A 22,115-nucleotide genomic window follows, 5' to 3' on the forward strand; every position below is an offset into this window, starting at 1 on the left:
TTATTGGGGGGATGATATCAGTAGTGTTATTGGGGGGATGATATCAGTAGTGTAATTGGGGGGATGATATCAGTAGTGTAATTGGGGGGATGATATCAGTAGTGTAATTGGGGGGATGATATCAGTAGTGTAATTGGGGGGGGAGGATGGGGAGATATCATTAGTGTAATTGGGGGGAGATATCAGTAGTGTAATTGGGGGGATGATATCAGTAGTGTAATTGGGGGGTGGAGATATCAGTAGTGTAATTGGGGGGGGGATGATATCAGTAGTGTAATTGGGGGGGGGGGATGATATCAGTAGTGTAATTGGGGGGGAGATATCAGTAGTGTAATTGGGGGGGATGATATCAGTAGTGCTATTGGGGCGATGATATCAGTAGTGTTATTGGGGGGATGATATCAGTAGTGTTATTGGGGGGATGATATCAGTAGTGTTATTGGGGGGATGATATCAGTAGTGTAATTGGGGGGGATGATATCAGTAGTGTAATTAGGGAGGGGGAGGATGGGGACGATATCAGGGGCTAATATGGAGGGTTCAGGGCTAATATGGAAGTACCTGTAGCTCATAGAGTTGGATAGAGGGCACATACCAATGTCTGCCCATGCTAAAACAAGCTTTGTGGCAAGTGAGCCCTCGATCCAACTCTACGGTTTATATCAAGGTTTTGGGAGTAGTTTTGATCATCACCAGAGTTTTTGACGGTCACCTGCCTTGTAAATGAACAAACGAACCAACGAAGCCTGGCTTTGTTTTTCAAATTTGAACAAACCCCCAATGCAAATCATTTCATATTTTATTTGGACATTTTCTTTCTTTGTGGTGTGTTTTTTTTCTTCTCATTTTTATCTCATGAACCAATCTATGCTTAAGTGGCCATTTGCCTTGTAAAGTTATGTTTTACTGTGTGATGAATACAGTAAGTTATAAGTACTGTGGAGTTTACATCGTAACCAAGATATTGTTGAGTAACTAAAAAAAAAATATATATATATATATATATGACAAAAAAAAGCGTGTTGCCTAATGATGCCAATGAAAAGACTAAACTATTATTATTATTATTGTTAACCATGAATAATGTAAGACGAAATAACCTGAAGTGTCTAGACGAAAGTGCGTTAATGACGTCTCATTGTCCTCATGTTTTTCTTCTCCTGTAGAAGAGCTAGTTATCCTGAACCCTCTACACTGCTGTGTTAACACTACATGTATGGCTGCAAATTCAATAATGAAGAGAATAAATAGACACATTTCATCAAGACTATATATTTTTCTACCATCTCTGTTTTAACCCCCCCGCCCCGAGTGAACCGCACCAGACGCTGTGAGGAGGGTGGTGGAACACGCTGGGAACCTGGCACAGGGGTCACGAGACTGTGATGTCATCGCTTGTAACCAGGAAGTGGTCATTATGATGTCAGGATTTCCTCCATTCCAACGTGATTGGCCACGTTCCGATGTAGCCCAGCGTGCTCTCTCTCTCTCCTTACGTTAGACTGTGTGTCGGTTGTCGATATAGATCAGACTTTTAAATTACCATTTTTATTTTGAATTTTAGATAAAAACACTTTGTAATTTTGTTTCCCTGCCAGACTGGGGTTACTTATTTATAGCAGGAAACAGAAAGCTTATATTAGACTTTTTTATCATCCATGTCTAGACAATGAGTTTAAAAGCAGGCCTGAGACCAGTATCACTAAGGACAGAGCTAAGGCTAATAACACTAAGGTCTGATTCCAAATCAGCTCTTAGAAAAAGAGTTTAAAAGCAGGCCTGAGACCAGTATCACTAAGGACAGAGCTAAGGCTAATAACACTAAGGTCTGATTTCAAATCAGCTCTTAGAAAAATAGTTTAAAAGCAGGCCTGAGACCAGTATCACTAAGGACAGAGCTAAGGCTAATAACACTAAGGTCTGATTCCAAATCAGCTCTTAGAAAAAGAGTTTAAAAGCAGGCCTGAGACCAGTATCACTAAGGACAGAGCTAAGGCTAATAACACTAAGGTCTGATTTCAAATCAGCTCTTAGAAAAAGAGGTCTGTGGACTGGTAACCTAACGTAGCAGGAGTAAAAAGACACCTGAGCGGAGTTCCCAGGTTGAAAATACTGTATCCCTCAAAACCCGGAAACATCCGCTTTGTCGACCTGGCGGAGAGTGGTGGACAGGCTTTATGCCCGAGGCGAGATGACTACCGTTCGCAGCTCATAGTCCTTGGACAAACAGTGAGTTGTTATGGAGGCCCGTTCCTGCCAGCGTTTTGGCATTAATCTGTTTCCATAGATTGATCCCCTTTGGAACTCACCTGGTCATTATTATTTATTTTTTTATGCGTTCTCAGTCCTGATAGGCTGTTAGGGATGCACCGCTCAAGGTAGAGAGAGACTGCATTTTAACCAATATTAGCTACTGATCATCAATCAATCAATCAAAAACAATAACCAATGACTGGGGTTGTTGCCAATGGGGAGAGTTTGACAGTTTGTTACCATGCCGATGCTTGGTAACAGACAGCCGAGCCCTCTGACGTGCTGCGGGAACATTCCGTGCAATAATAAATAAAGCAGAATCTTGTGGTGTGACGGCGCCACTGTCTCGCTCTGTAGAGGCACTGTTCTTCAGGGTGGATGGATGTAACGGCACTGTGTCCCCACACGGTGGCACTTTTGCTATAGCCTGGAATCACGTAACGTTTCAATATTGTAAGAAACAAAGCTGAATTCATTTTGGATTTCCAGGCTAGCGCTGCTGCTCCCGAGGAGGAAACGGTTCCAATTCCTCACTTTGTCCACTAGGAAGCGCTAGTTGTCTCTACTGAGGGTGCAGACAGTGTGTCCTCATTTTCTATCTAGTCTATTCTGTGGTAGAATGTGCTACTTACCTTAGCTGGCCTGCAGGTTCTCAAACTGCTCGGTGTTGTCTTTATAGCGCTTCGCTGTTTAACCGTTTGATAACCGGTCCCACAAAGCCTGGGTACCATCTAAGACTTAACAAAGTAAGCTCTTCTGATTTGCATAATAACTGTACTGTAATGTTTTATTTGTTAAAAAAAAAAAAAAAAAAAGAATAATTGTGAAATGAAAAAAATGGTCTGCATTTAACTAATTAAATTATGGGAATTAAAATTACAAAGAATACCAAATACAGTGTTGTGGGTGTGGTTATTTTGTGTTGTGGGTGTGGTCTCAGCTAAGAAGGGGTGGCCCCAGGGAAGAAGGCAGGCCCCAGGGAAGAAGGGAGCCGCCAGGGAAGAAGGGAGCCGCCAGGGAAGAAGGGAGCCGCCAGGGAAGAAGGGAGCCCCGGGGAAGGGAGCCGCCAGGGAAGAAGGGAGCCCCGGGGAAGGGAGCATGGCATAGCATTTTCAACCATTGTAAAAGGTAGACTCAGTGATACAGATATACACCGTGGGGCGATTTAAGACGGTACAAACCAAGAGGATAATCTCAAACGTTTGTTGTCCACACACAATGATAATGAGCAAATATAATAATAATAATAATGAGCAATTTTTTTGTGCAGATGCTTAGTGATAAAATGACCTGGTAATGAATGCAAACCAATGTACAATATATGGAGGAAATACACTTAGTGTACAAATACATTAAGAACACCTTCCTAATATTGAGTTTTAACCCTCTTTTTTTCCCCTCGCAACAGCCTCAATTCATCGGGGGATGGACTCTACAAGGTGTCGAAAGCGTTCCACAGGGATGCTGGCCCATGTTGACTCCAATACTTCCTACAGTTGGCTGTCAAGTCGGCTGAATGTCCTTTGGGTGGTGGATCATTCTTGATACACACGAGAAACTGTTGAGCATGAAAAACTCAGCAGTGTTGCAGTTCTTGACACTCAATCCGGTGCGCCTGGCACCTACTACCATAGCAGTATATCAGCCTCTTCTTGACAACATCTGAAAGGTGTTTTGAGTTGCGGGTGCTGGGGGGGGTTAGAAATATATATTTAAACTCAGCAAAAAAAGAAACATCCTCACTTTCAACAGTGTTTATTTCCAGCAAACTTAACGTGTAAATATTTGTATGAACATAACAAGATTCAACAACTGAGACATAAACTGAACAAGTTCCACAGACATGTGACTAACAGAAATTGAATAATGTGTCCCTGAACAAAGGGGGGGTCAAAATCAAAAGTAACATTCAGTATCTGGTGTGGCCACCAGCTGCATTAAGTACTGCTGTGCATCTCCTCCTCCTGGACTGCACCAGATTTGCCAGTTCTTGCTGTGAGATGTTACCCCACTCTTCCACCAAGGCACCTGCAAGTTCCCGGACATAATGGCCCTAGACCTCACCCTCTGATCCAACAGGTCCCAGACGTGCTCAATGGGATTGAGATCCGGGCTCTTCGCTGGCCATGGCAGAACACTGACATTCCTGTCTTGCCATAAATCACACACAGAACGAGCAGTATGGCTGGTGGCATTGTCATGCTGGAGGGTCATGTCAGGATGAGCCTGCAGGAAGGGTACCACATGAGGGAGGAGGTCTTCCCTGTAGCGCACAGCGTTGAGATTTCCTGCAATGACAACAAGCTCAGTCCGATGATGCTGTGACACACCGCCCCAGACCATGACGGACCCTCCACCTCCAAATGGATCCCGCTCCAGAGTACAGGCCTCGGTGTAACGCTCATTCCTTAGATGATAAACACGAATCCAACCATCACCACTGGTGAGACAAAACCGTGACTCGTCAGTGAAGAGCACTTTTTGCCAGTCCTGTCTGGTCCAGCGACGGTGGGTGCCCATAGGCGACGTTGTTGTCTGGTGAGGACCTGCCTTACAACAGGTCTACAAGCCCTCAGTTCAGCCTCTCTCAGCCTATTGCGGACAGTCTGAGCACTGATGGAGGGATTGTGCGTTCCTGGTGTAACTTGGGCAGTTGTTGTTGCCATACTGTACCTGTCCCGCAGGTGTGATGTTAAAGATGTACCGATCCTGTGCAGGTGTTGTTACACGTGGTCTGCCACTGCGAGGACGATCAGCTGTCCGTCCTGTCTCCCTGTAGCGCTAGACTGATTGAAGTGGATTTAACAAGTGACATCAATAAGGGATCATAGCTTTCAACTGATCAGTCGGTCATGGAAAGAGCAGGTGTTCCTAATGTTTTGTACACTGTGTGTGTGTATATGTGTGTATGTGTGTACATACATACATACATACACTACCATTCAAAAGCTTAGACACACTTGACGTTGAAAAACAGGACAATGGGCTCCTGAATGATGCAGCGGTCTAAGGCACTGTATCTCAGTGCTAGAGGCATCCCTACAGACCCTGGTTTGATTCCAGGCTGTATCACAACCGGAAGTGATTGGGAGTCCCATAGGGTGGCGCACAATTGGCCCAGCGTCATTACGGTTTGGCCGGGGTAGGCCGTCATTGTAAATAACAATTTGTTCTTAGCTGACTTGCCTAGTTAAATACAATAAAATAAAAAACCAAACAAATAATAGTCCCACTAAGCACAAACCAGATGGGATGCGTATCACTGCAGAATGCTGTGGTAGCCATGCTGGTTAAGTGTGCCTTGAATTCTAAATAAATCACTGACAGTGTCACCAGCAAAGCACCCCCACACCACCTCCTCCATGCTTCACGGTTGGAACCACACATCCAGAGATAATCCACATGCAGAGATAACTCTTTTCTCTGTATACATAAATGATGTTGCTCTTGCTGCTGGTGAATCTCTGATCCACCTCTACGCAGACGACACCATTCTGTATACTTCTGGCCCTTCTTTGGACACTGTGTTAACAACCCTCCAGACGAGCTTCAATGCCATTCAACTCTCGTTCCGTGGCCTCCAACTGCTCCTAAACACAAGTAAAACTAAATGCATGCTCTTCAACCGATCGCTGCCTGCACCTGCCCGCCCATCCAGCATAACTTCTCTGGACGGTTCTAACTTAGAATTTGTGGACAACTACAAATACCTAGGTGTCTGGTTAGACTGTAAACTCTCCTTCCAGACTCACATCAATCATCTCCAATCCAAAGTGAAATCTAGAATTGGCTTCCTATTTCGCAACAAAGCATCCTTCACTCATGCTGCCAAACATACCCTCGTAAAACTGACCATCCTACCAATCCTCGACTTCGGCGATGTCATTTACAAAATAGCCTCCAATACCCTACTCAACAAGCTGGATGCAGTCTATCACAGTGCCATCCGTTTTGTCACCAAAGCCCCATATACAACCCACCACTGCGATCTGTATGCTCTCGTTGGCTGGCCTTCACTTCATAATCGTCGCCAAACACATTGGCTCCAGGTCATCTACAAGACCCTGCTAGGTAAAGTCCCCCCTTATCTCCGCTCACTGGTCACCATAGCAGCACCCACCTGTAGCACGCGCTCCAGCAGGTATATCTCTCTGGTCACCCCTAAAGCCAACTCCTCCTTTGGTCGTCTCTCCTTCCAGTTCTCTGCTGCCAACGACTGGAACGAACTACAAAAATCTCTGAAATTGGAAACACTTATCTCCCTCACTAGCTTTAAGCACCAGCTGTCAGAGCAGCTCACAGATCACTGCACCTGTACATAGCCCATCTATAATTTAGCCCAAACTACTACCTCTTCCCCTACTGTATTTATTTATTTTATTTATTTTGCTCCTTTGCACCATATTATTTATATTTGAACTTTGAACTTTCTTCAAACTACAAATCTACCATTCCAGTGTTTTTCTTGCTATACTTTATTTACTTTGCCACCATGGCATTTTTTTGCTTTTACCTCCCTTATCTCACATCATTTGCTCACATTGTATATATAGTCTTATTTTTTTATATTTTTTTTTTATTTTTTTTTTCTACTGTATTATTGACTGTATGTTGTTTACTCCATGTGTAACTCTGTGTTGTTGTATGTTGTCGAACTGCTTTGCTTTATCTTGGCCAGGTCGCAATTGTAAATGAGAACTTGTTCTCAACTTGCCTACCTGGTTAAATAAAGGTGAAATTAAAAAAAATTTAAAAAAAATCCGCTCACCTACTCTGCGTCTCACAAAGACAGTTGTTGGAACCAAAAATCTCAAATATGTACTCAGACCAACAGACAGTTTTCACTGGTCTAATGTCCATTGCTCGTGTTTCTTGGCCCAAGCAAGTCTCTCCTTATTGGTGTCCTTTTTGTAGTGGTTTCTTGCAGTAACCTTGAAGGCCTGTGGCGGTCATCATGAGAGCCAGTTTCATCAAAGCACTTGATGGTTTTTGAGACTGCACTTGAAGAAACCTTCAAAGTTCTTGAAATGTTCCAGGATTGACTGACCTTCATGTCTTAAAGTAATGATAGACTGTCGTTTTTCTTTGCTTATTTGAGCTGTTCTTGCCATAATATGGACTTGGTCTTTCACCAAATGGGTATATACTGTATATATGTGTGTAATAAATAAATATATATATGTGCTAAATAAACTGTCCAGTGGCAGTGACTCACCAAATGATGCAGATGAAGCCTATGCTACCGGTGATGGCTAATGTGCTCGTACCAATAGCCGATCTCAAGATATGCAACTTTGTAATATAGTGTTGTTCGGTCAAAAGTTGAGTAAATTTTTTTGGGCTTATACAGACAGATTAGTCTTCTCTTTTCAGCAGTAGGCATTAGCTTTTCAAACTAAGTTTTTCTCGTGATTGTATTTGTGAAATTTGCTAAAGGTTAAACATCAGCCACAACCAACCATAGAAATATAATCCATAGATGGCTGTTCTCATTCATGCCCGGACTGACAGCCATTGCTAGTGTACCCATGAGTTTAAGAGTCAAATTGCCAGGGTCAGAGGTTACAAGACCCTTCTATGGATTATATATCTATGGCCACAATGCAACAAGCTGTTCTACAGTGCATTTGGTATTCAGGCCCCTTGACTTTTTCCACATTGTGTTACATTACAGCCTTATTCTAAAATGTATTACATTGTATTTTCCCCCTCATTAATCTACACATAATACCCCATAATGATGTAATAAATTGTTAATTAAAAAAATATAGATATTTAAATGATATGACATTTACATAAGTATTCAGACCCTTTACTCAGTACTTTGTTGAAGCACCTTTAGCAGTGATTACAGCCTCAATTCTTCTTTGACATGATGCTACAAGCTTGGAACACCTGTATTTGTGGAGTTTCTCCCGTTCTATACAGATCCTGTCACGCTCTGTTAGGTTGGATGGGGAGCGTCGCTGCACAGCTATTTTCAGGTCTCTCCAGAGATGTTCGATCGGGTTCAAATCCGGGCTCTGGCTGGGCTTCTCAAGGACATTCAGAGAATTGTTCTGAAGCCACTCCTGCGTTGTCTTGGCTGTGTGCTTGGGGGTGTTGTCCTGTTAGAAGGTGAACCTTCGCCCCAGTATGAGGTTCTGAGTGCTCTGGAGCAGGTTTTCATCTAGGATCTCTCTGTACTTTGCTCTGTTGATATTCCCTCGATCCTGACTAGTGTCCCTGTCCCTTCCGCTGAAAAACATCCCCACCGTATGATGCTGCCACCACCATGCTTCACTGTAGGGATGGTGCCAGGTTTCCTCCAGGTGTGACGTTTGGCATTCAGGCAAAATAATTCCATCTTGTTTTCATCAGACCAGATAGTCTTTAGGTGCCTTTTGGCAAACTCCAAGTGGGCTGTCATGTGCCTTTTACTGAGGAGTGGCTTCTGCTGGTCACTCTACCACAAAGGCCTGATTGGTGGAGTGCTGCAGAGATGGTTGTCCTTCTGGAAGTTTCTCCCATCTCCACAGAGGAGCTCTGGCAGAGTGACAATCGGGTTCTTGATCACCTCCCTGACCAAGGCCCTTCTCCCCCGATTGCTCAGTTTTGGCCGGGTTGCCAGCTCTAGGAAGAGTCTTGCTGGTTCCAAACTTCTTCCATTTAAGAATGAAAGAGGCCACTGTGTTCTTGGGGATTTTCAATGCTGCAGAAATTCCTTCGACCTCATGGCTTGGTTTTTGCTCTGACATGCACTGTCAACTGTGGGACCTTTATATAGACAGGTGTGTGCCTTTCCAAATCATGTCCAATTTCAAGTCTCATAGCAAAGGGTCTGAATACTTATGTATTTTGTCATTATGGGATATTGTTTGTAGATTGATGAAGGAAAAAATATAATTGAATTAATTTTAGAATAAGACTCTTAACGTTACAAAAGGGGCCAGAATATATTCCGAATGCACTGTATATTTGGCTGATGCTGCCACCACCATGCTTCACTGTAGGTGCTGCCCAAATTGCAGCCTTCCTGATTGTCAGTACTTGTGATCTTAATCCACAGCTATGTTTAATTTGTTCTCTCTGGTGTAGTTTTTCTGAACTATTTTATTTATGTCTGTTCAGACCAGAGTAAATAATGTAGTTTTTTTTTGGTATGTTTTTATATATATATATTTTGTTTGTGCTTATCAGGGGGTGCTGCAGCATCTTACCCCAACTTCCTGCGGCTTTGTCCATCGCCGCTCTAGGTCACCTCATATCGCTGAACCTCAATGTAAATTCATTAATTGAAATGCGAGGCCTAATCCAGAGGTTTTCAGACCTCTCTTCGGAGACGCCCCAGATGTTTCACCATTTTGTTGAACTACCTCACCCGATTCACCTAATCAAGGGCCTGATAATATTGAATCAGTTGAATCAGGTGTGCTAGCTGGAAAATAGTAAAAATACATGGAATGTCTGAAGGTCCCCGAGGAGAGATTGAAAACCTTTAATCGTCTCTTTTATGAGATCCAGGTCACTTAATGCTCTCATGTTCATGAGGCACACATAATGCTTGTTATTTATAAGGTTGACTTTGTCCCTCTGGGCCACCAGAGGTATGTTAGAACTGGGTCGTATTCATTAAAGGCACACCATAGCAAGTTTAAGTAGCGCCTCGATGTTTAGTGCCTAACGTCACAATAATCTGATCTTCCTGGCAACCACTTGTAATGTATTTCTGTTGAGTTCATTATGTGACCAGGCAAAATGTGTTCATGTTAATATATTTGATCTAATGCTGATGTCAAAAAGTGAAGGTTATGCTCTAGCAACAGGAGTCCTAGGATGGACGCGCACGCACACACACGCTGTGTTCTTTTTATTAGATTTTTCTGTCAGTTATTCAAGAGTAGCGTTTAGCATTTTCTGCTGAGTTAACGCTAGCCCTAAATCAAAGGAGGTCTTCATTAGTGTCCCTATGGTAACAGCATGGAATGCTGGCACGGTCGCACCGTTGCAGAGCAACGAGAGCATCACAAATCACACAGGATATGTCTCAAATGGCACTCTATTCCCTTTTATATAGTGCACTCCTTTAGACCAGGGACCATAGGGGTCAAATAGTAGTACATTATATAATGACTAGGGTGCTATTTGGGGCGCATCCACACTGAATAGAAGGGAAGAGGAAATCTATTTTCTTCCTCACTAAGTGGGCATTATTCTTGTGTTCCCAGGCCATCATTGTAAATGAGAATTGGTTCTTAACTGACTCGCCTGGTTAAATAATGGTTAAATAAAAATAAAATAAATTGACCAATCCAGGAGCTTCGTTCAATCTAACGTGCATTCTGGTATTTACGCTGTAGCTTTCCCCCTGTGATCTTATACATTACATGACCAACAGTATGTCTAACATAACATTCAAAAATCATGGGCATTAATATGGAGTTGGTCCCCCCTTTTGCTGCTATAACAGCCTCCACTCTTTTGGGAAGGCTTTCCACTAGATGTTGGAACATTGTTTGCGGGGACTTGCTTCCATTCAGCCATGAGCATTAGTGAGGTTGGGCACTGATGTTGGGGCGATTAGGCCTGTCTCGCAGTCGTCGTTCCAATTCATCCCAAAGGTGTTCGATGGGGTTGAGGTCAGGGATCTGTGCAGGCCAGTCAAGTTCTTCCACACTGATCTCTAACAAACCATTTCTGTATGGACCTCATTTTGTGCATGGGGGTATTGTCACGCCGAAACAGGAAAGGGCCTTCCCCAAACTGTTGCCACAAACTTGGAAGCACAGAATTGTCTAGAATGTCATTGTATGTGGTAGCATTAAAATTTCCCTTCACTGGAACTAAAGGGCCCGAACCATGAAAAACAGCCCCAGGCCATTATTCCTCCTCCACCAAACTTTACAGTTGGCACTATGCATTGGGGCAGGTGGCGTTCTCCTGGCATCCACCAAACTCAGATTCGTCTGTCGGACTGCCAGATGGTGAAGCGTGATTCATCACTCCAGAGAACGCATTTCCACTGCTCTAGAGTCCAATTGCAACAAGCTTTACACCACTTGGCATGCGCATGGTAATCTTAGGCTTGTGTGCGGCTGCTCGGCCATGGAAGCCCATTTCACAAAGCTCCCGACAAACAGTGCTTGTGCTGACATTGCTTCCAGAGGCAGTTTGGAACTGGGTAGTGAGTGTTGCAACCAAGGACAGGCGATTTTTTACATCCAACGCGCTTCAGCACTTGGTGGTCACTTTCTGTGAGCTTGTTTGGCCTACCAATTTACGGCTAAGCCATTGTTGCTCCTTCACAATAGCAGCACTTAGAGTTCACCGGGGCAGCTCTAGCAGGGCAGAAATTGGGTGAGAGAGAGAGGAGTGAAGATTGCACACTGTAAACTTGCTACTATATGGCAAGACGGTGAGTTTGATTGAATCCCAGCCTTAGTTTTCCTATCATTCTTTCTACAGAATGGATAAGTGGGTTAGGGTTATAGATGGATGGTTACCTACTGGGTTAGGGTTATAGATGGTTACCTACTGGGTTAGGGTTATAGATGGTTACCTACTGGGTTAGGGTTATAGAGGGTTACCTACTGGGTTAGGGTTATAGATGGTTACCTACTGGGTTAGGGTTATAGATGGATGGTTACCTACTGGGTTAGGGTTATAGATGGATGGTTACCTGCTGGGTTAGGGTTATAGATGGATGGTTACCTACTGGGTTAGGGTTATAGATGGTTACCTACTGGGTTAGGGTTATAGATAGATGGTTACCTACTGGGTTAGGGTTATAGATGGTTACCTACTGGGTTAGGGTTATAGATGGATGGTTACCTACTGGGTTAGGGTTATAGATGGATGGTTACCTACTGGGTTAGGGTTATAGATAGATGGTTACCTACTGGGTTAGGGTTATAGATGGTTACCTACTAGCTTAGGGTTATAGATGGATGGTTACCTACTGGGTTAGGGTTATAGATGGATGGTTACCTACTGGGTTAGGGTTATAGATGGTTACCTACTGGGTTAGGGTTATAGATGGTTACCTACTGGGTTAGGGTTATAGATGGATGGTTACCTACTGGGTTAGGGTTATAGATGGATGGTTACCTACTGGGTTAGGGTTATAGATGGATAGAGGGTTACCTACTGGGTTAGGGTTATAGATAGATGGTTACCTACTGGGTTAGGGTTATAGATGGATGGTTACCTGCTGGGTTAGGGTTATAGAGGGTTACCTACTAGCTTAGGGTTATAGATGGATGGTTACCTACTGGGTTAGGGTTATAGATGGATGGTTACCTACTGGGTTAGGGTTATAGATGGATGGTTACCTGCCTGGTTAGGGTTATAGATGGATGGTTACCTACTGGGTTAGGGTTATAGATGGATGGTTACCTACTAGCTTAGGGTTATAGATGGATGGTTACCTACTGGGTTAGGGTTACAGATGGATGGTTACCTACTGGGTTAGGGTTATAGATGGTTACCTACTGGGTTAGGGTTATAGATGGATGGTTACCTGCCTGGTTAGGGTTATAGATGGATGGTTACCTACTGGGTTAGGGTTATAGATAGATGGTTACCTACTGGGTTAGGGTTATAGAGGGTTACCTACTGGGTTAGGGTTATAGAGAGATGGTTAGGGTTATAGATGGTTACCTACTGGGTTAGGGTTATAGATGGATGGTTACCTACTGGGTTAGGGTTATAGATGGATGGTTACCTGCTGGGTTAGGGTTATAGATAGTTACCTGCTGGGTTAGGGTTATAGATGGATGGTTACCTACTGGGTTAGGGTTATAGATAGATGGTTACCTACTGGGTTAGGGATATAGAGGGTTACCTACTGGGTTAGGGTTATAGATGGATGGTTACCTACTGGGTTAGGGTTATAGATAGATGGTTACCTACTGGGTTAGGGTTATAGATGGTTACCTACTGGGTTAGGGTTATAGATAGTTACCTACTGGGTTAGGGTTATAGATAGTTACCTACTGGGTTAGGGTTATAGAGAGATAGTTACCTGCTGGGTTAGGGTTATAGAGAGATAGTTACCTACTGGGTTAGGGTTATAGATGGATGGTTACCTACTGGGTTAGGGTTATAGATGGTTACCTACTGGGTTAGGGTTATAGATAGTTACCTATTGGGTTAGGGTTATAGATGGATGGTTACCTACTGGGTTAGGGTTATAGATAGATGGTTACCTACTGGGTTAGGGTTATAGATGGTTACCTACTGGGTTAGGGTTATAGATAGTTACCTATTGGGTTAGGGTTATAGATGGATGGTTACCTACTGGGTTAGGGTTATAGATAGATGGTTACCTACTGGGTTAGGGTTATAGATGGATGGTTACCTACTGGGTTAGGGTTATAGATAGATAGTTACCTGCTGGGTTAGGGTTATAGATGGTTACCTACTGGGTTAGGGTTATAGATAGATGGTTACCTACTGGGTTAGGGTTATAGATAGATAGTTACCTGCTGGGTTAGGGTTATAGATGGTTACCTACTGGGTTAGGGTTATAGATAGATGGTTACCTGCTGGGTTAGGGTTATAGATGGATGGTTACCTACTGGGTTAGGGTTATAGATGGATGGTTACCTACTGGGTTAGGGTTATAGATGGATGGTTACCTACTGGGTTAGGGTTATAGATAGTTACCTACTGGGTTAGGGTTATAGATGGTTACCTACTGGGTTAGGGTTATAGATGGATGGTTACCTACTGGGTTAGGGTTATAGATGGATGGTTACCTACTGGGTTAGGGTTATAGATAGATGGTTACCTACTGGGTTAGGGTTATAGATGGATGGTTACCTACTGGGTTAGGGTTATAGATAGATGGTTACCTGCTGGGTTAGGGTTATAGATAGTTACCTACTGGGTTAGGGTTATAGATAGATGGTTACCTACTGGGTTAGGGTTATAGATGGTTACCTACTGGGTTAGGGTTATAGATAGATAGTTACCTACTGGGTTAGGGTTATAGATGGATGGTTACCTACTGGGTTAGGGTTATAGATAGATGGTTACCTACTGGGTTAGGGTTATAGATAGATGGTTACCTGCCTGGTTAGGGTTATAGATAGTTACCTGCTGGGTTAGGGTTATAGATGGATGGTTACCTACTGGGTTAGGGATATAGATAGATGGTTACCTACTGGGTTAGGGTTATAGATAGATGGTTACCTACTGGGTTAGGGTTATAGATGGATGGTTACCTGCTGGGTTAGGGTTATAGATAGTTACCTACTGGGTTAGGGTTATAGATAGATGGTTACCTACTGGGTTAGGGTTATAGATAGATGGTTACCTACTGGGTTAGGGTTATAGAGGGTTACCTACTAGCTTAGGGTTATAGATGGATGGTTACCTGCTGGGTTAGGGTTATAGATGGATGGTTACCTACTGGGTTAGGGTTATAGATGGTTACCTACTGGGTTAGGGTTATAGATAGATGGTTACCTACTGGGTTAGGGTTATAGATGGATGGTTACCTACTGGGTTAGGGTTATAGATAGATGGTTACCTACTGGGTTAGGGTTATAGATAGTTACCTACTGGGTTAGGGTTATAGATAGTTACCTACTGGGTTAGGGTTATAGATAGATGGTTACCTACTGGGTTAGGGTTATAGATGGATGGTTACCTACTGGGTTAGGGTTATAGATAGTTACCTACTGGGTTAGGGTTATAGAGAGATGGTTACCTACTGGGTTAGGGTTATAGATAGATGGTTACCTACTGGGTTAGGGTTATAGAGGGTTACCTACTGGGTTAGGGTTATAGATAGATAGATGGTTACCTACTGGGTTAGGGTTATAGATGGATAGATGGTTACCTACTGGGTTAGGGTTATAGAGAGATGGTTACCTACTGGGTTAGGGTTATAGATAGATGGTTACCTACTGGGTTAGGGTTATAGATGGTTACCTACTGGGTTAGGGTTATAGATAGATGGTTACCTACTGGGTTAGGGTTATAGATAGATGGTTACCTACTGGGTTAGGGTTATAGATGGATGGTTACCTACTGGGTTAGGGTTATAGAGGGTTACCTACTGGGTTAGGGTTATAGATAGATAGATGGTTACCTACTGGGTTAGGGTTATAGATGGATAGATGGTTACCTACTGGGTTAGGGTTATAGATGGATGGTTACCTACTGGGTTAGGGTTATAGAGGGTTACCTACTGGGTTAGGGTTATAGATAGATAGATGGTTACCTACTGGGTTAGGGTTATAGATGGATGGTTACCTACTGGGTTAGGGTTATAGAGGGTTACCTACTGGGTTAGGGTTATAGATGGATGGTTACCTACTGGGTTAGGGTTATAGAGAGATGGTTACCTACTGGGTTAGGGTTATAGATGGATAGATGGTTACCTACTGGGTTAGGGTTATAGATGGATGGTTACCTACTGGGTTAGGGTTATAGATGGATGGTTACCTACTGGGTTAGGGTTATAGAGGGTTACCTGCTGGGTTAGGGTTATAGATGGATGGTTACCTGCTGGGTTAGGGTTATAGATGGATGGTTACCTACTGGGTTAGGGTTATAGAGGGTTACCTACTGGGTTAGGGTTATAGATGGTTACCTACTGGGTTAGGGTTATAGATGGTTACCTACTGGGTTAGGGTTATAGATAGATAGATGGTTACCTACTGGGTTAGGGTTATAGATGGATGGTTACCTACTGGGTTAGGGTTATAGAGGGTTACCTACTGGGTTAGGGTTATAGATAGATGGTTACCTGCTGGGTTAGGGTTATAGATGGTTACCTACTGGGTTAGGGTTATAGATAGATGGTTACCTACTGGGTTAGGGTTATAGATAGATGGTTACCTGCTGGGTTAGGGTTATAGATGGTTACCTACTGGGTTAGGGTTATAGATAGATGGTTACCTACTGGGTTAGGGTTATAGATGGTTACCTACTGGGTTAGGGTTATAGATAGATGGTTACCTACTGGGTTAGGGTTATAGATGGTTACCTACTGGGTTAGGGTTATAGATGGATGGTTACCTACTGGGTTAGGGTTACAGATGGATGGTTACCTACTGGGTTAGGGTTATAGATAGATGGTTACCTACTGGGTTAGGGTTATAGAGAGATGGTTACCTACTGGGTTAGGGTTATAGATAGATAGATGGTTACCTACTAGCTTAGGGTTATAGATGGATGGTTACCTACTGGGTTAGGGTTATAGATGGTTACCTACTGGGTTAGGGTTATAGATGGATGGTTACCTACTGGGTTAGGGTTATAGAGGGTTACCTACTGGGTTAGGGTTATAGATGGATGGTTACCTACTGGGTTAGGGTTATAGAGAGATGGTTACCTACTGGGTTAGGGTTATAGATGGATAGATGGTTACCTACTGGGTTAGGGTTATAGATGGATGGTTACCTACTGGGTTAGGGTTATAGATGGATGGTTACCTACTGGGTTAGGGTTATAGAGGGTTAACTACTGGGTTAGGGTTATAGATAGATGGTTACCTACTGGGTTAGGGTTATAGATAGATGGTTACCTGCTGGGTTAGGGTTATAGATGGTTACCTACTGGGTTAGGGTTATAGATAGATGGTTACCTACTGGGTTAGGGTTATAGATGGTTACCTACTGGGTTAGGGTTATAGATAGATGGTTACCTACTGGGTTAGGGTTATAGATAGATGGTTACCTGCTGGGTTAGGGTTATAGATGGTTACCTACTGGGTTAGGGTTATAGATAGATGGTTACCTACTGGGTTAGGGTTATAGATGGTTACCTACTGGGTTAGGGTTATAGATAGATGGTTACCTACTGGGTTAGGGTTATAGATGGTTACCTACTGGGTTAGGGTTATAGATGGATGGTTACCTACTGGGTTAGGGTTACAGATGGATGGTTACCTACTGGGTTAGGGTTATAGATAGATGGTTACCTACTGGGTTAGGGTTATAGAGAGATGGTTACCTACTGGGTTAGGGTTATAGATAGATAGATGGTTACCTACTAGCTTAGGGTTATAGATGGATGGTTACCTACTGGGTTAGGGTTATAGATGGTTACCTACTGGGTTAGGGTTATAGATGGATGGTTACCTACTGGGTTAGGGTTATAGATGGTTACCTACTGGGTTAGGGTTATAGAGGGTTACCTGCTGGGTTAGGGTTATAGATGGATAGATGGTTACCTACTGGGTTAGGGTTATAGATAGATGGTTACCTACTGGGTTAGGGTTATAGATAGTTACCTACTGGGTTAGGGCTATAGATAGATGGTTACCTACTGGGTTAGGGTTATAGATAGATGGTTACCTGCTGGGTTAGGGTTATAGATGGATGGTTACCTACTGGGTTAGGGTTATAGATGGATGGTTACCTACTGGGTTAGGGTTATAGATGGATGGTTACCTACTGGGTTAGGGTTATAGATGGATGGTTACCTACTGGGTTAGGGTTATAGATAGTTACCTACTGGGTTAGGGTTATAGATAGATGGTTACCTACTGGGTTAGGGTTATAGATGGTTACCTACTGGGTTAGGGTTATAGATGGTTACCTACTGGGTAAGGGTTATAGATAGATGGTTACCTACTGGGTTAGGGTTATAGATGGATGGTTACCTACTGGGTTAGGGTTATAGATGGATGGTTACCTACTGGGTTAGGGTTATAGATAGATGGTTACCTACTGGGTTAGGGTTATAGATAGTTACCTGCTGGGTTAGGGTTATAGATAGATGGTTACCTACTGGGTTAGGGTTATAGATGGATGGTTACCTACTGGGTTAGGGTTATAGATAGATGGTTACCTACTGGGTTAGGGTTATAGATGGTTACCTACTGGGTTAGGGTTATAGATGGATGGTTACCTGCCTGGTTAGGGTTATAGATGGATGGTTACCTACTGGGTTAGGGTTATAGATAGATGGTTACCTACTGGGTTAGGGTTATAGATGGTTACCTACTGGGTTAGGGTTATAGATAGATGGTTACCTACTGGGTTAGGGTTATAGATAGATAGATGGTTACCTGCCTGGTTAGGGTTATAGATGGATGGTTACCTACTGGGTTAGGGTTATAGATAGATGGTTACCTGCTGGGTTAGGGTTATAGATGGATGGTTACCTACTGGGTTAGGGTTATAGATAGATGGTTACCTACTGGGTTAGGGTTATAGATGGATGGTTACCTACTGGGTTAGGGTTATAGATGGTTACCTACTGGGTTAGGGTTATAGATGGTTACCTACTGGGTTAGGGTTATAGAGTGTTACCTACTGGGTTAGGGTTATAGATGGATGGTTACCTACTGGGTTAGGGTTATAGATAGATGGTTACCTACTGGGTTAGGGTTATAGATGGTTACCTACTGGGTTAGGGTTATAGATGGTTACCTACTGGGTTAGGGTTATAGATAGATGGTTACCTACTGGGTTAGGGTTATAGATGGATGGTTACCTACTGGGTTAGGGTTATAGATAGATGGTTACCTACTGGGTTAGGGTTATAGAGGGTTACCTACTGGGTTAGGGTTATAGATAGTTACCTGCTGGGTTAGGGTTATAGATAGATGGTTACCTACTGGGTTAGGGTTATAGATGGATGGTTACCTACTGGGTTAGGGTTATAGATAGATGGTTACCTACTGGGTTAGGGTTATAGAGGGTTACCTGCTGGGTTAGGGTTATAGATAGATGGTTACCTACTGGGTTAGGGTATATAGATGGATGGTTACCTACTGGGTTAGGGTTATAGATAGTTACCTGCTGGGTTAGGGTTATAGATGGATGGTTACCTACTGGGTTAGGGTTATAGATGGATGGTTACCTACTGGGTTAGGGTTATAGATGGATGGTTACCTACTGGGTTAGGGTTATAGATGGATGGTTACCTGCTGGGTTAGGGTTATAGATGGATGGTTACCTACTGGGTTAGGGTTATAGATGGATGGTTACCTACTGGGTTAGGGTTATAGATGGATGGTTACCTACTGGGTTAGGGTTATAGATGGATGGTTACCTACTGGGTTAGGGTTACAGATAGATGGTTACCTACTGGGTTAGGGTTATAGATAGATGGTTACCTACTGGGTTAGGGTTATAGATGGTTACCTACTGGGTTAGGGTTATAGATAGATGGTTACCTACTGGGTTAGGGTTATAGATGGATGGTTACCTACTGGGTTAGGGTTATAGATGGATGGTTACCTACTGGGTTAGGGTTATAGAGAGATGGTTACCTACTGGGTTAGGGTTATAGATAGATGGTTACCTACTGGGTTAGGGATATAGATGGTTACCTACTGGGTTAGGGTTATAGATAGATAGTTACCTCCTGGGTTAGGGTTATAGATGGTTACCTACTGGGTTAGGGTTATAGATGGATGGTTACCTACTGGGTTAGGGTTATAGATGGATGGTTACCTGCCTGGTTAGGGTTATAGAGGGTTACCTACTGGGTTAGGGTTATAGATAGATGGTTACCTACTGGGTTAGGGTTATAGATGGATGGTTACCTACTGGGTTAGGGTTATAGATGGATGGTTACCTACTGGGTTAGGGTTATAGATGGATGGTTACCTACTGGGTTAGGGTTATAGATGGATGGTTACCTACTGGGTTAGGGTTATAGATGGATGGTTACCTCCTGGGTAGGGTTATAGATGGATAGATAGTTACCTCCTGGGTTAGGGTTATAGATGGTTACCTACTGGGTTAGGGTTATAGATGGATGGTTACCTACTGGGTTAGGGTTATAGATGGTTACCTACTGGGTTAGGGTTATAGATGGTTACCTACTGGGTTAGGGTTATAGATGGTTACCTACTGGGTTAGGGTTATAGATAGATGGCTACCTACTGGGTTAGGGTTATAGATGGATGGTTACCTGCTGGGTTAGGGTTATAGAGGGTTACCTGCTGGGTTAGGGTTATAGATAGATGGTTACCTACTGGGTTAGGGTTATAGATAGATGGTTACCTACTGGGTTAGGGTTATAGATGGTTACCTACTGGGTTAGGGTTATCGATAGTTACCTACTGGGTTAGGGTTATAGATGGTTACCTACTGGGTTAGGGTTATAGATGGTTACCTACTGGGTTAGGGTTATAGATGGTTACCTACTGGGTTAGGGTTATAGATGGATAGATAGTTACCTCCTGGGTTAGGGTTATAGATGGAGGGTTACCTACTGGGTTAGGGTTATAGATAGTTACCTCCTGGGTTAGGGTTATAGATAGAGGGTTACCTACTGGGTTAGGGTTATAGATGGATAGAGGGTTACCTGCCTGGGTTAGGGTATATAGATGGTTACCTGATGGGTTAGGGTATATAGATGGTTACCTGATGGGTTAGGGTTATAGATGGTTACCTGCTGGGTTAGGGTTTTAGATGGTTACCTGCTGGGTTAGGGTTATAGATGGTTACCTGCTGGGTTAGGGTTATAGATGGTTACCTGCTGGGTTAGGGTTATAGATGGTTACCTGATGGGTTAGGGTTATAGATGGTTACCTGCTGGGTTAGGGTTATAGATGGTTACCTGCTGGGTTAGGGTTATAGATGGTTACCTGCTGGGTTAGGGTTATAGATGGTTACCTGCTGGGTAGGGTAATAGATGGTTACTTGCTGGGTTAGGGTTATAGATGGTTACTTGCTGGGTTAGGGTTATAGATGGTTACCTGCTGGGTAGGGTTATAGATTGATGTACAGTACCAGTCAAACGTTTGGACACACCTACTCATTCAAGGATTTTTCTTTATTTTTACTATTTTCTACATTGTAGAATAATTGTGAAGATATAAACTATGAAATAAAACATATGGAATCATGTAGTAACCAAAAAAGTGTTAAACAAATAAAAATATTTTATATTTGAGATTCTTCAAAGTAGCCACCCTTTGACAGTTTTGCACACTTGTCATTCTCTCAACCAGCTTCATGGGGTAGTCACGTGGAATGCATTTCAATTAACAGGTGTGCCCTGTTAAAAGTTAATTTGTGGAATTATTTTCCTTCCTGATGCATTTGAGCCTATCAGTTGTGTTGTGACAAGGTAGGGGTGGTACATAGAAGATAGGCTTATTTGGTAAAATTCCAAGTCCATATTATGGCAAGAACAGCTCAAATAACCAAAGAGAAACGACAGTCCGTAATTTCTTTAAGACATGAAGGTCAGTCAATATGGAAAATTTCCAGAACTTTCAAAGTTTCTTCAAGTGCAGTCACAAAAACCATCAAGCGCTATGATGAAACTGGCTCTCATGAGGACCGCTACAGGAAAGGAAGACTCAGAGTTACCTCTGCTGCAGAGGATATGTTCATTCGAGTTACCAGCCTCAGAAATTGCAGCTCAAATAAATGCTTCAGAGTTCAAGTAACAGACACATCTCAACATCAACTGTTCAGAGGAGACTGTGTGAATCAGGCCTTCATGGTCAAATTGCTGTTAATAAACCCCTACTAAAAGACACCAATAAGAAGAAGAGACTTGTTTGGGCCAAGAAACACGAGCAACTGACATTAGACCGGGGAAATCTGTCCTTTAGTCTGATGAGTCAAAATGTGAGTTTTTTGGTTCCAACCGCCGTGTCTTTGTGAGACGCATAGTAGGTGAACGGATGATCTCTGCATGTGTGGTTCCAACCGTGAAGCATGGAGGAGGAGGTGTGATGGTGTGGGGGTGCTTTGCTGGTGACACTCAGTGATTTATTTAGAATTCAAGGCACACTTAACCAACATGGCTACTACAGCATTATGCAGCGATACACCATCCCATCTGGTTTGCGCTTATCTGGTTCAACAGGACAATGACCCAACACACCTCCAGGCTGTGTAAGGGCTATTTGGCCAAGGAGAGTGATGGAGTGCTGCGTCAGTTGACCTGGCCTC

The 22,115-nt window shown here is 43.1% G+C and overlaps 1 long non-coding RNA gene across 1 annotated transcript; it reads left to right on the plus strand.

The window, feature by feature from the left end:
* The first annotated feature begins 479 nt into the window (after window positions 1-479).
* LOC115200619 (uncharacterized) lies at window positions 480-3,148 on the plus strand. Its single transcript, XR_003879544.1, has 2 exons — window positions 480-1,918; window positions 2,011-3,148. It is a non-coding gene; the product is annotated as an uncharacterized LOC115200619 (long non-coding RNA).
* The last annotated feature ends 18,967 nt before the right edge of the window (window positions 3,149-22,115 follow it).

Source organism: Salmo trutta, chromosome 9, assembly GCF_901001165.1.
Source record: "Salmo trutta chromosome 9, fSalTru1.1, whole genome shotgun sequence".
Classification (NCBI taxonomy): Eukaryota; Metazoa; Chordata; class Actinopteri; order Salmoniformes; family Salmonidae; genus Salmo; species Salmo trutta.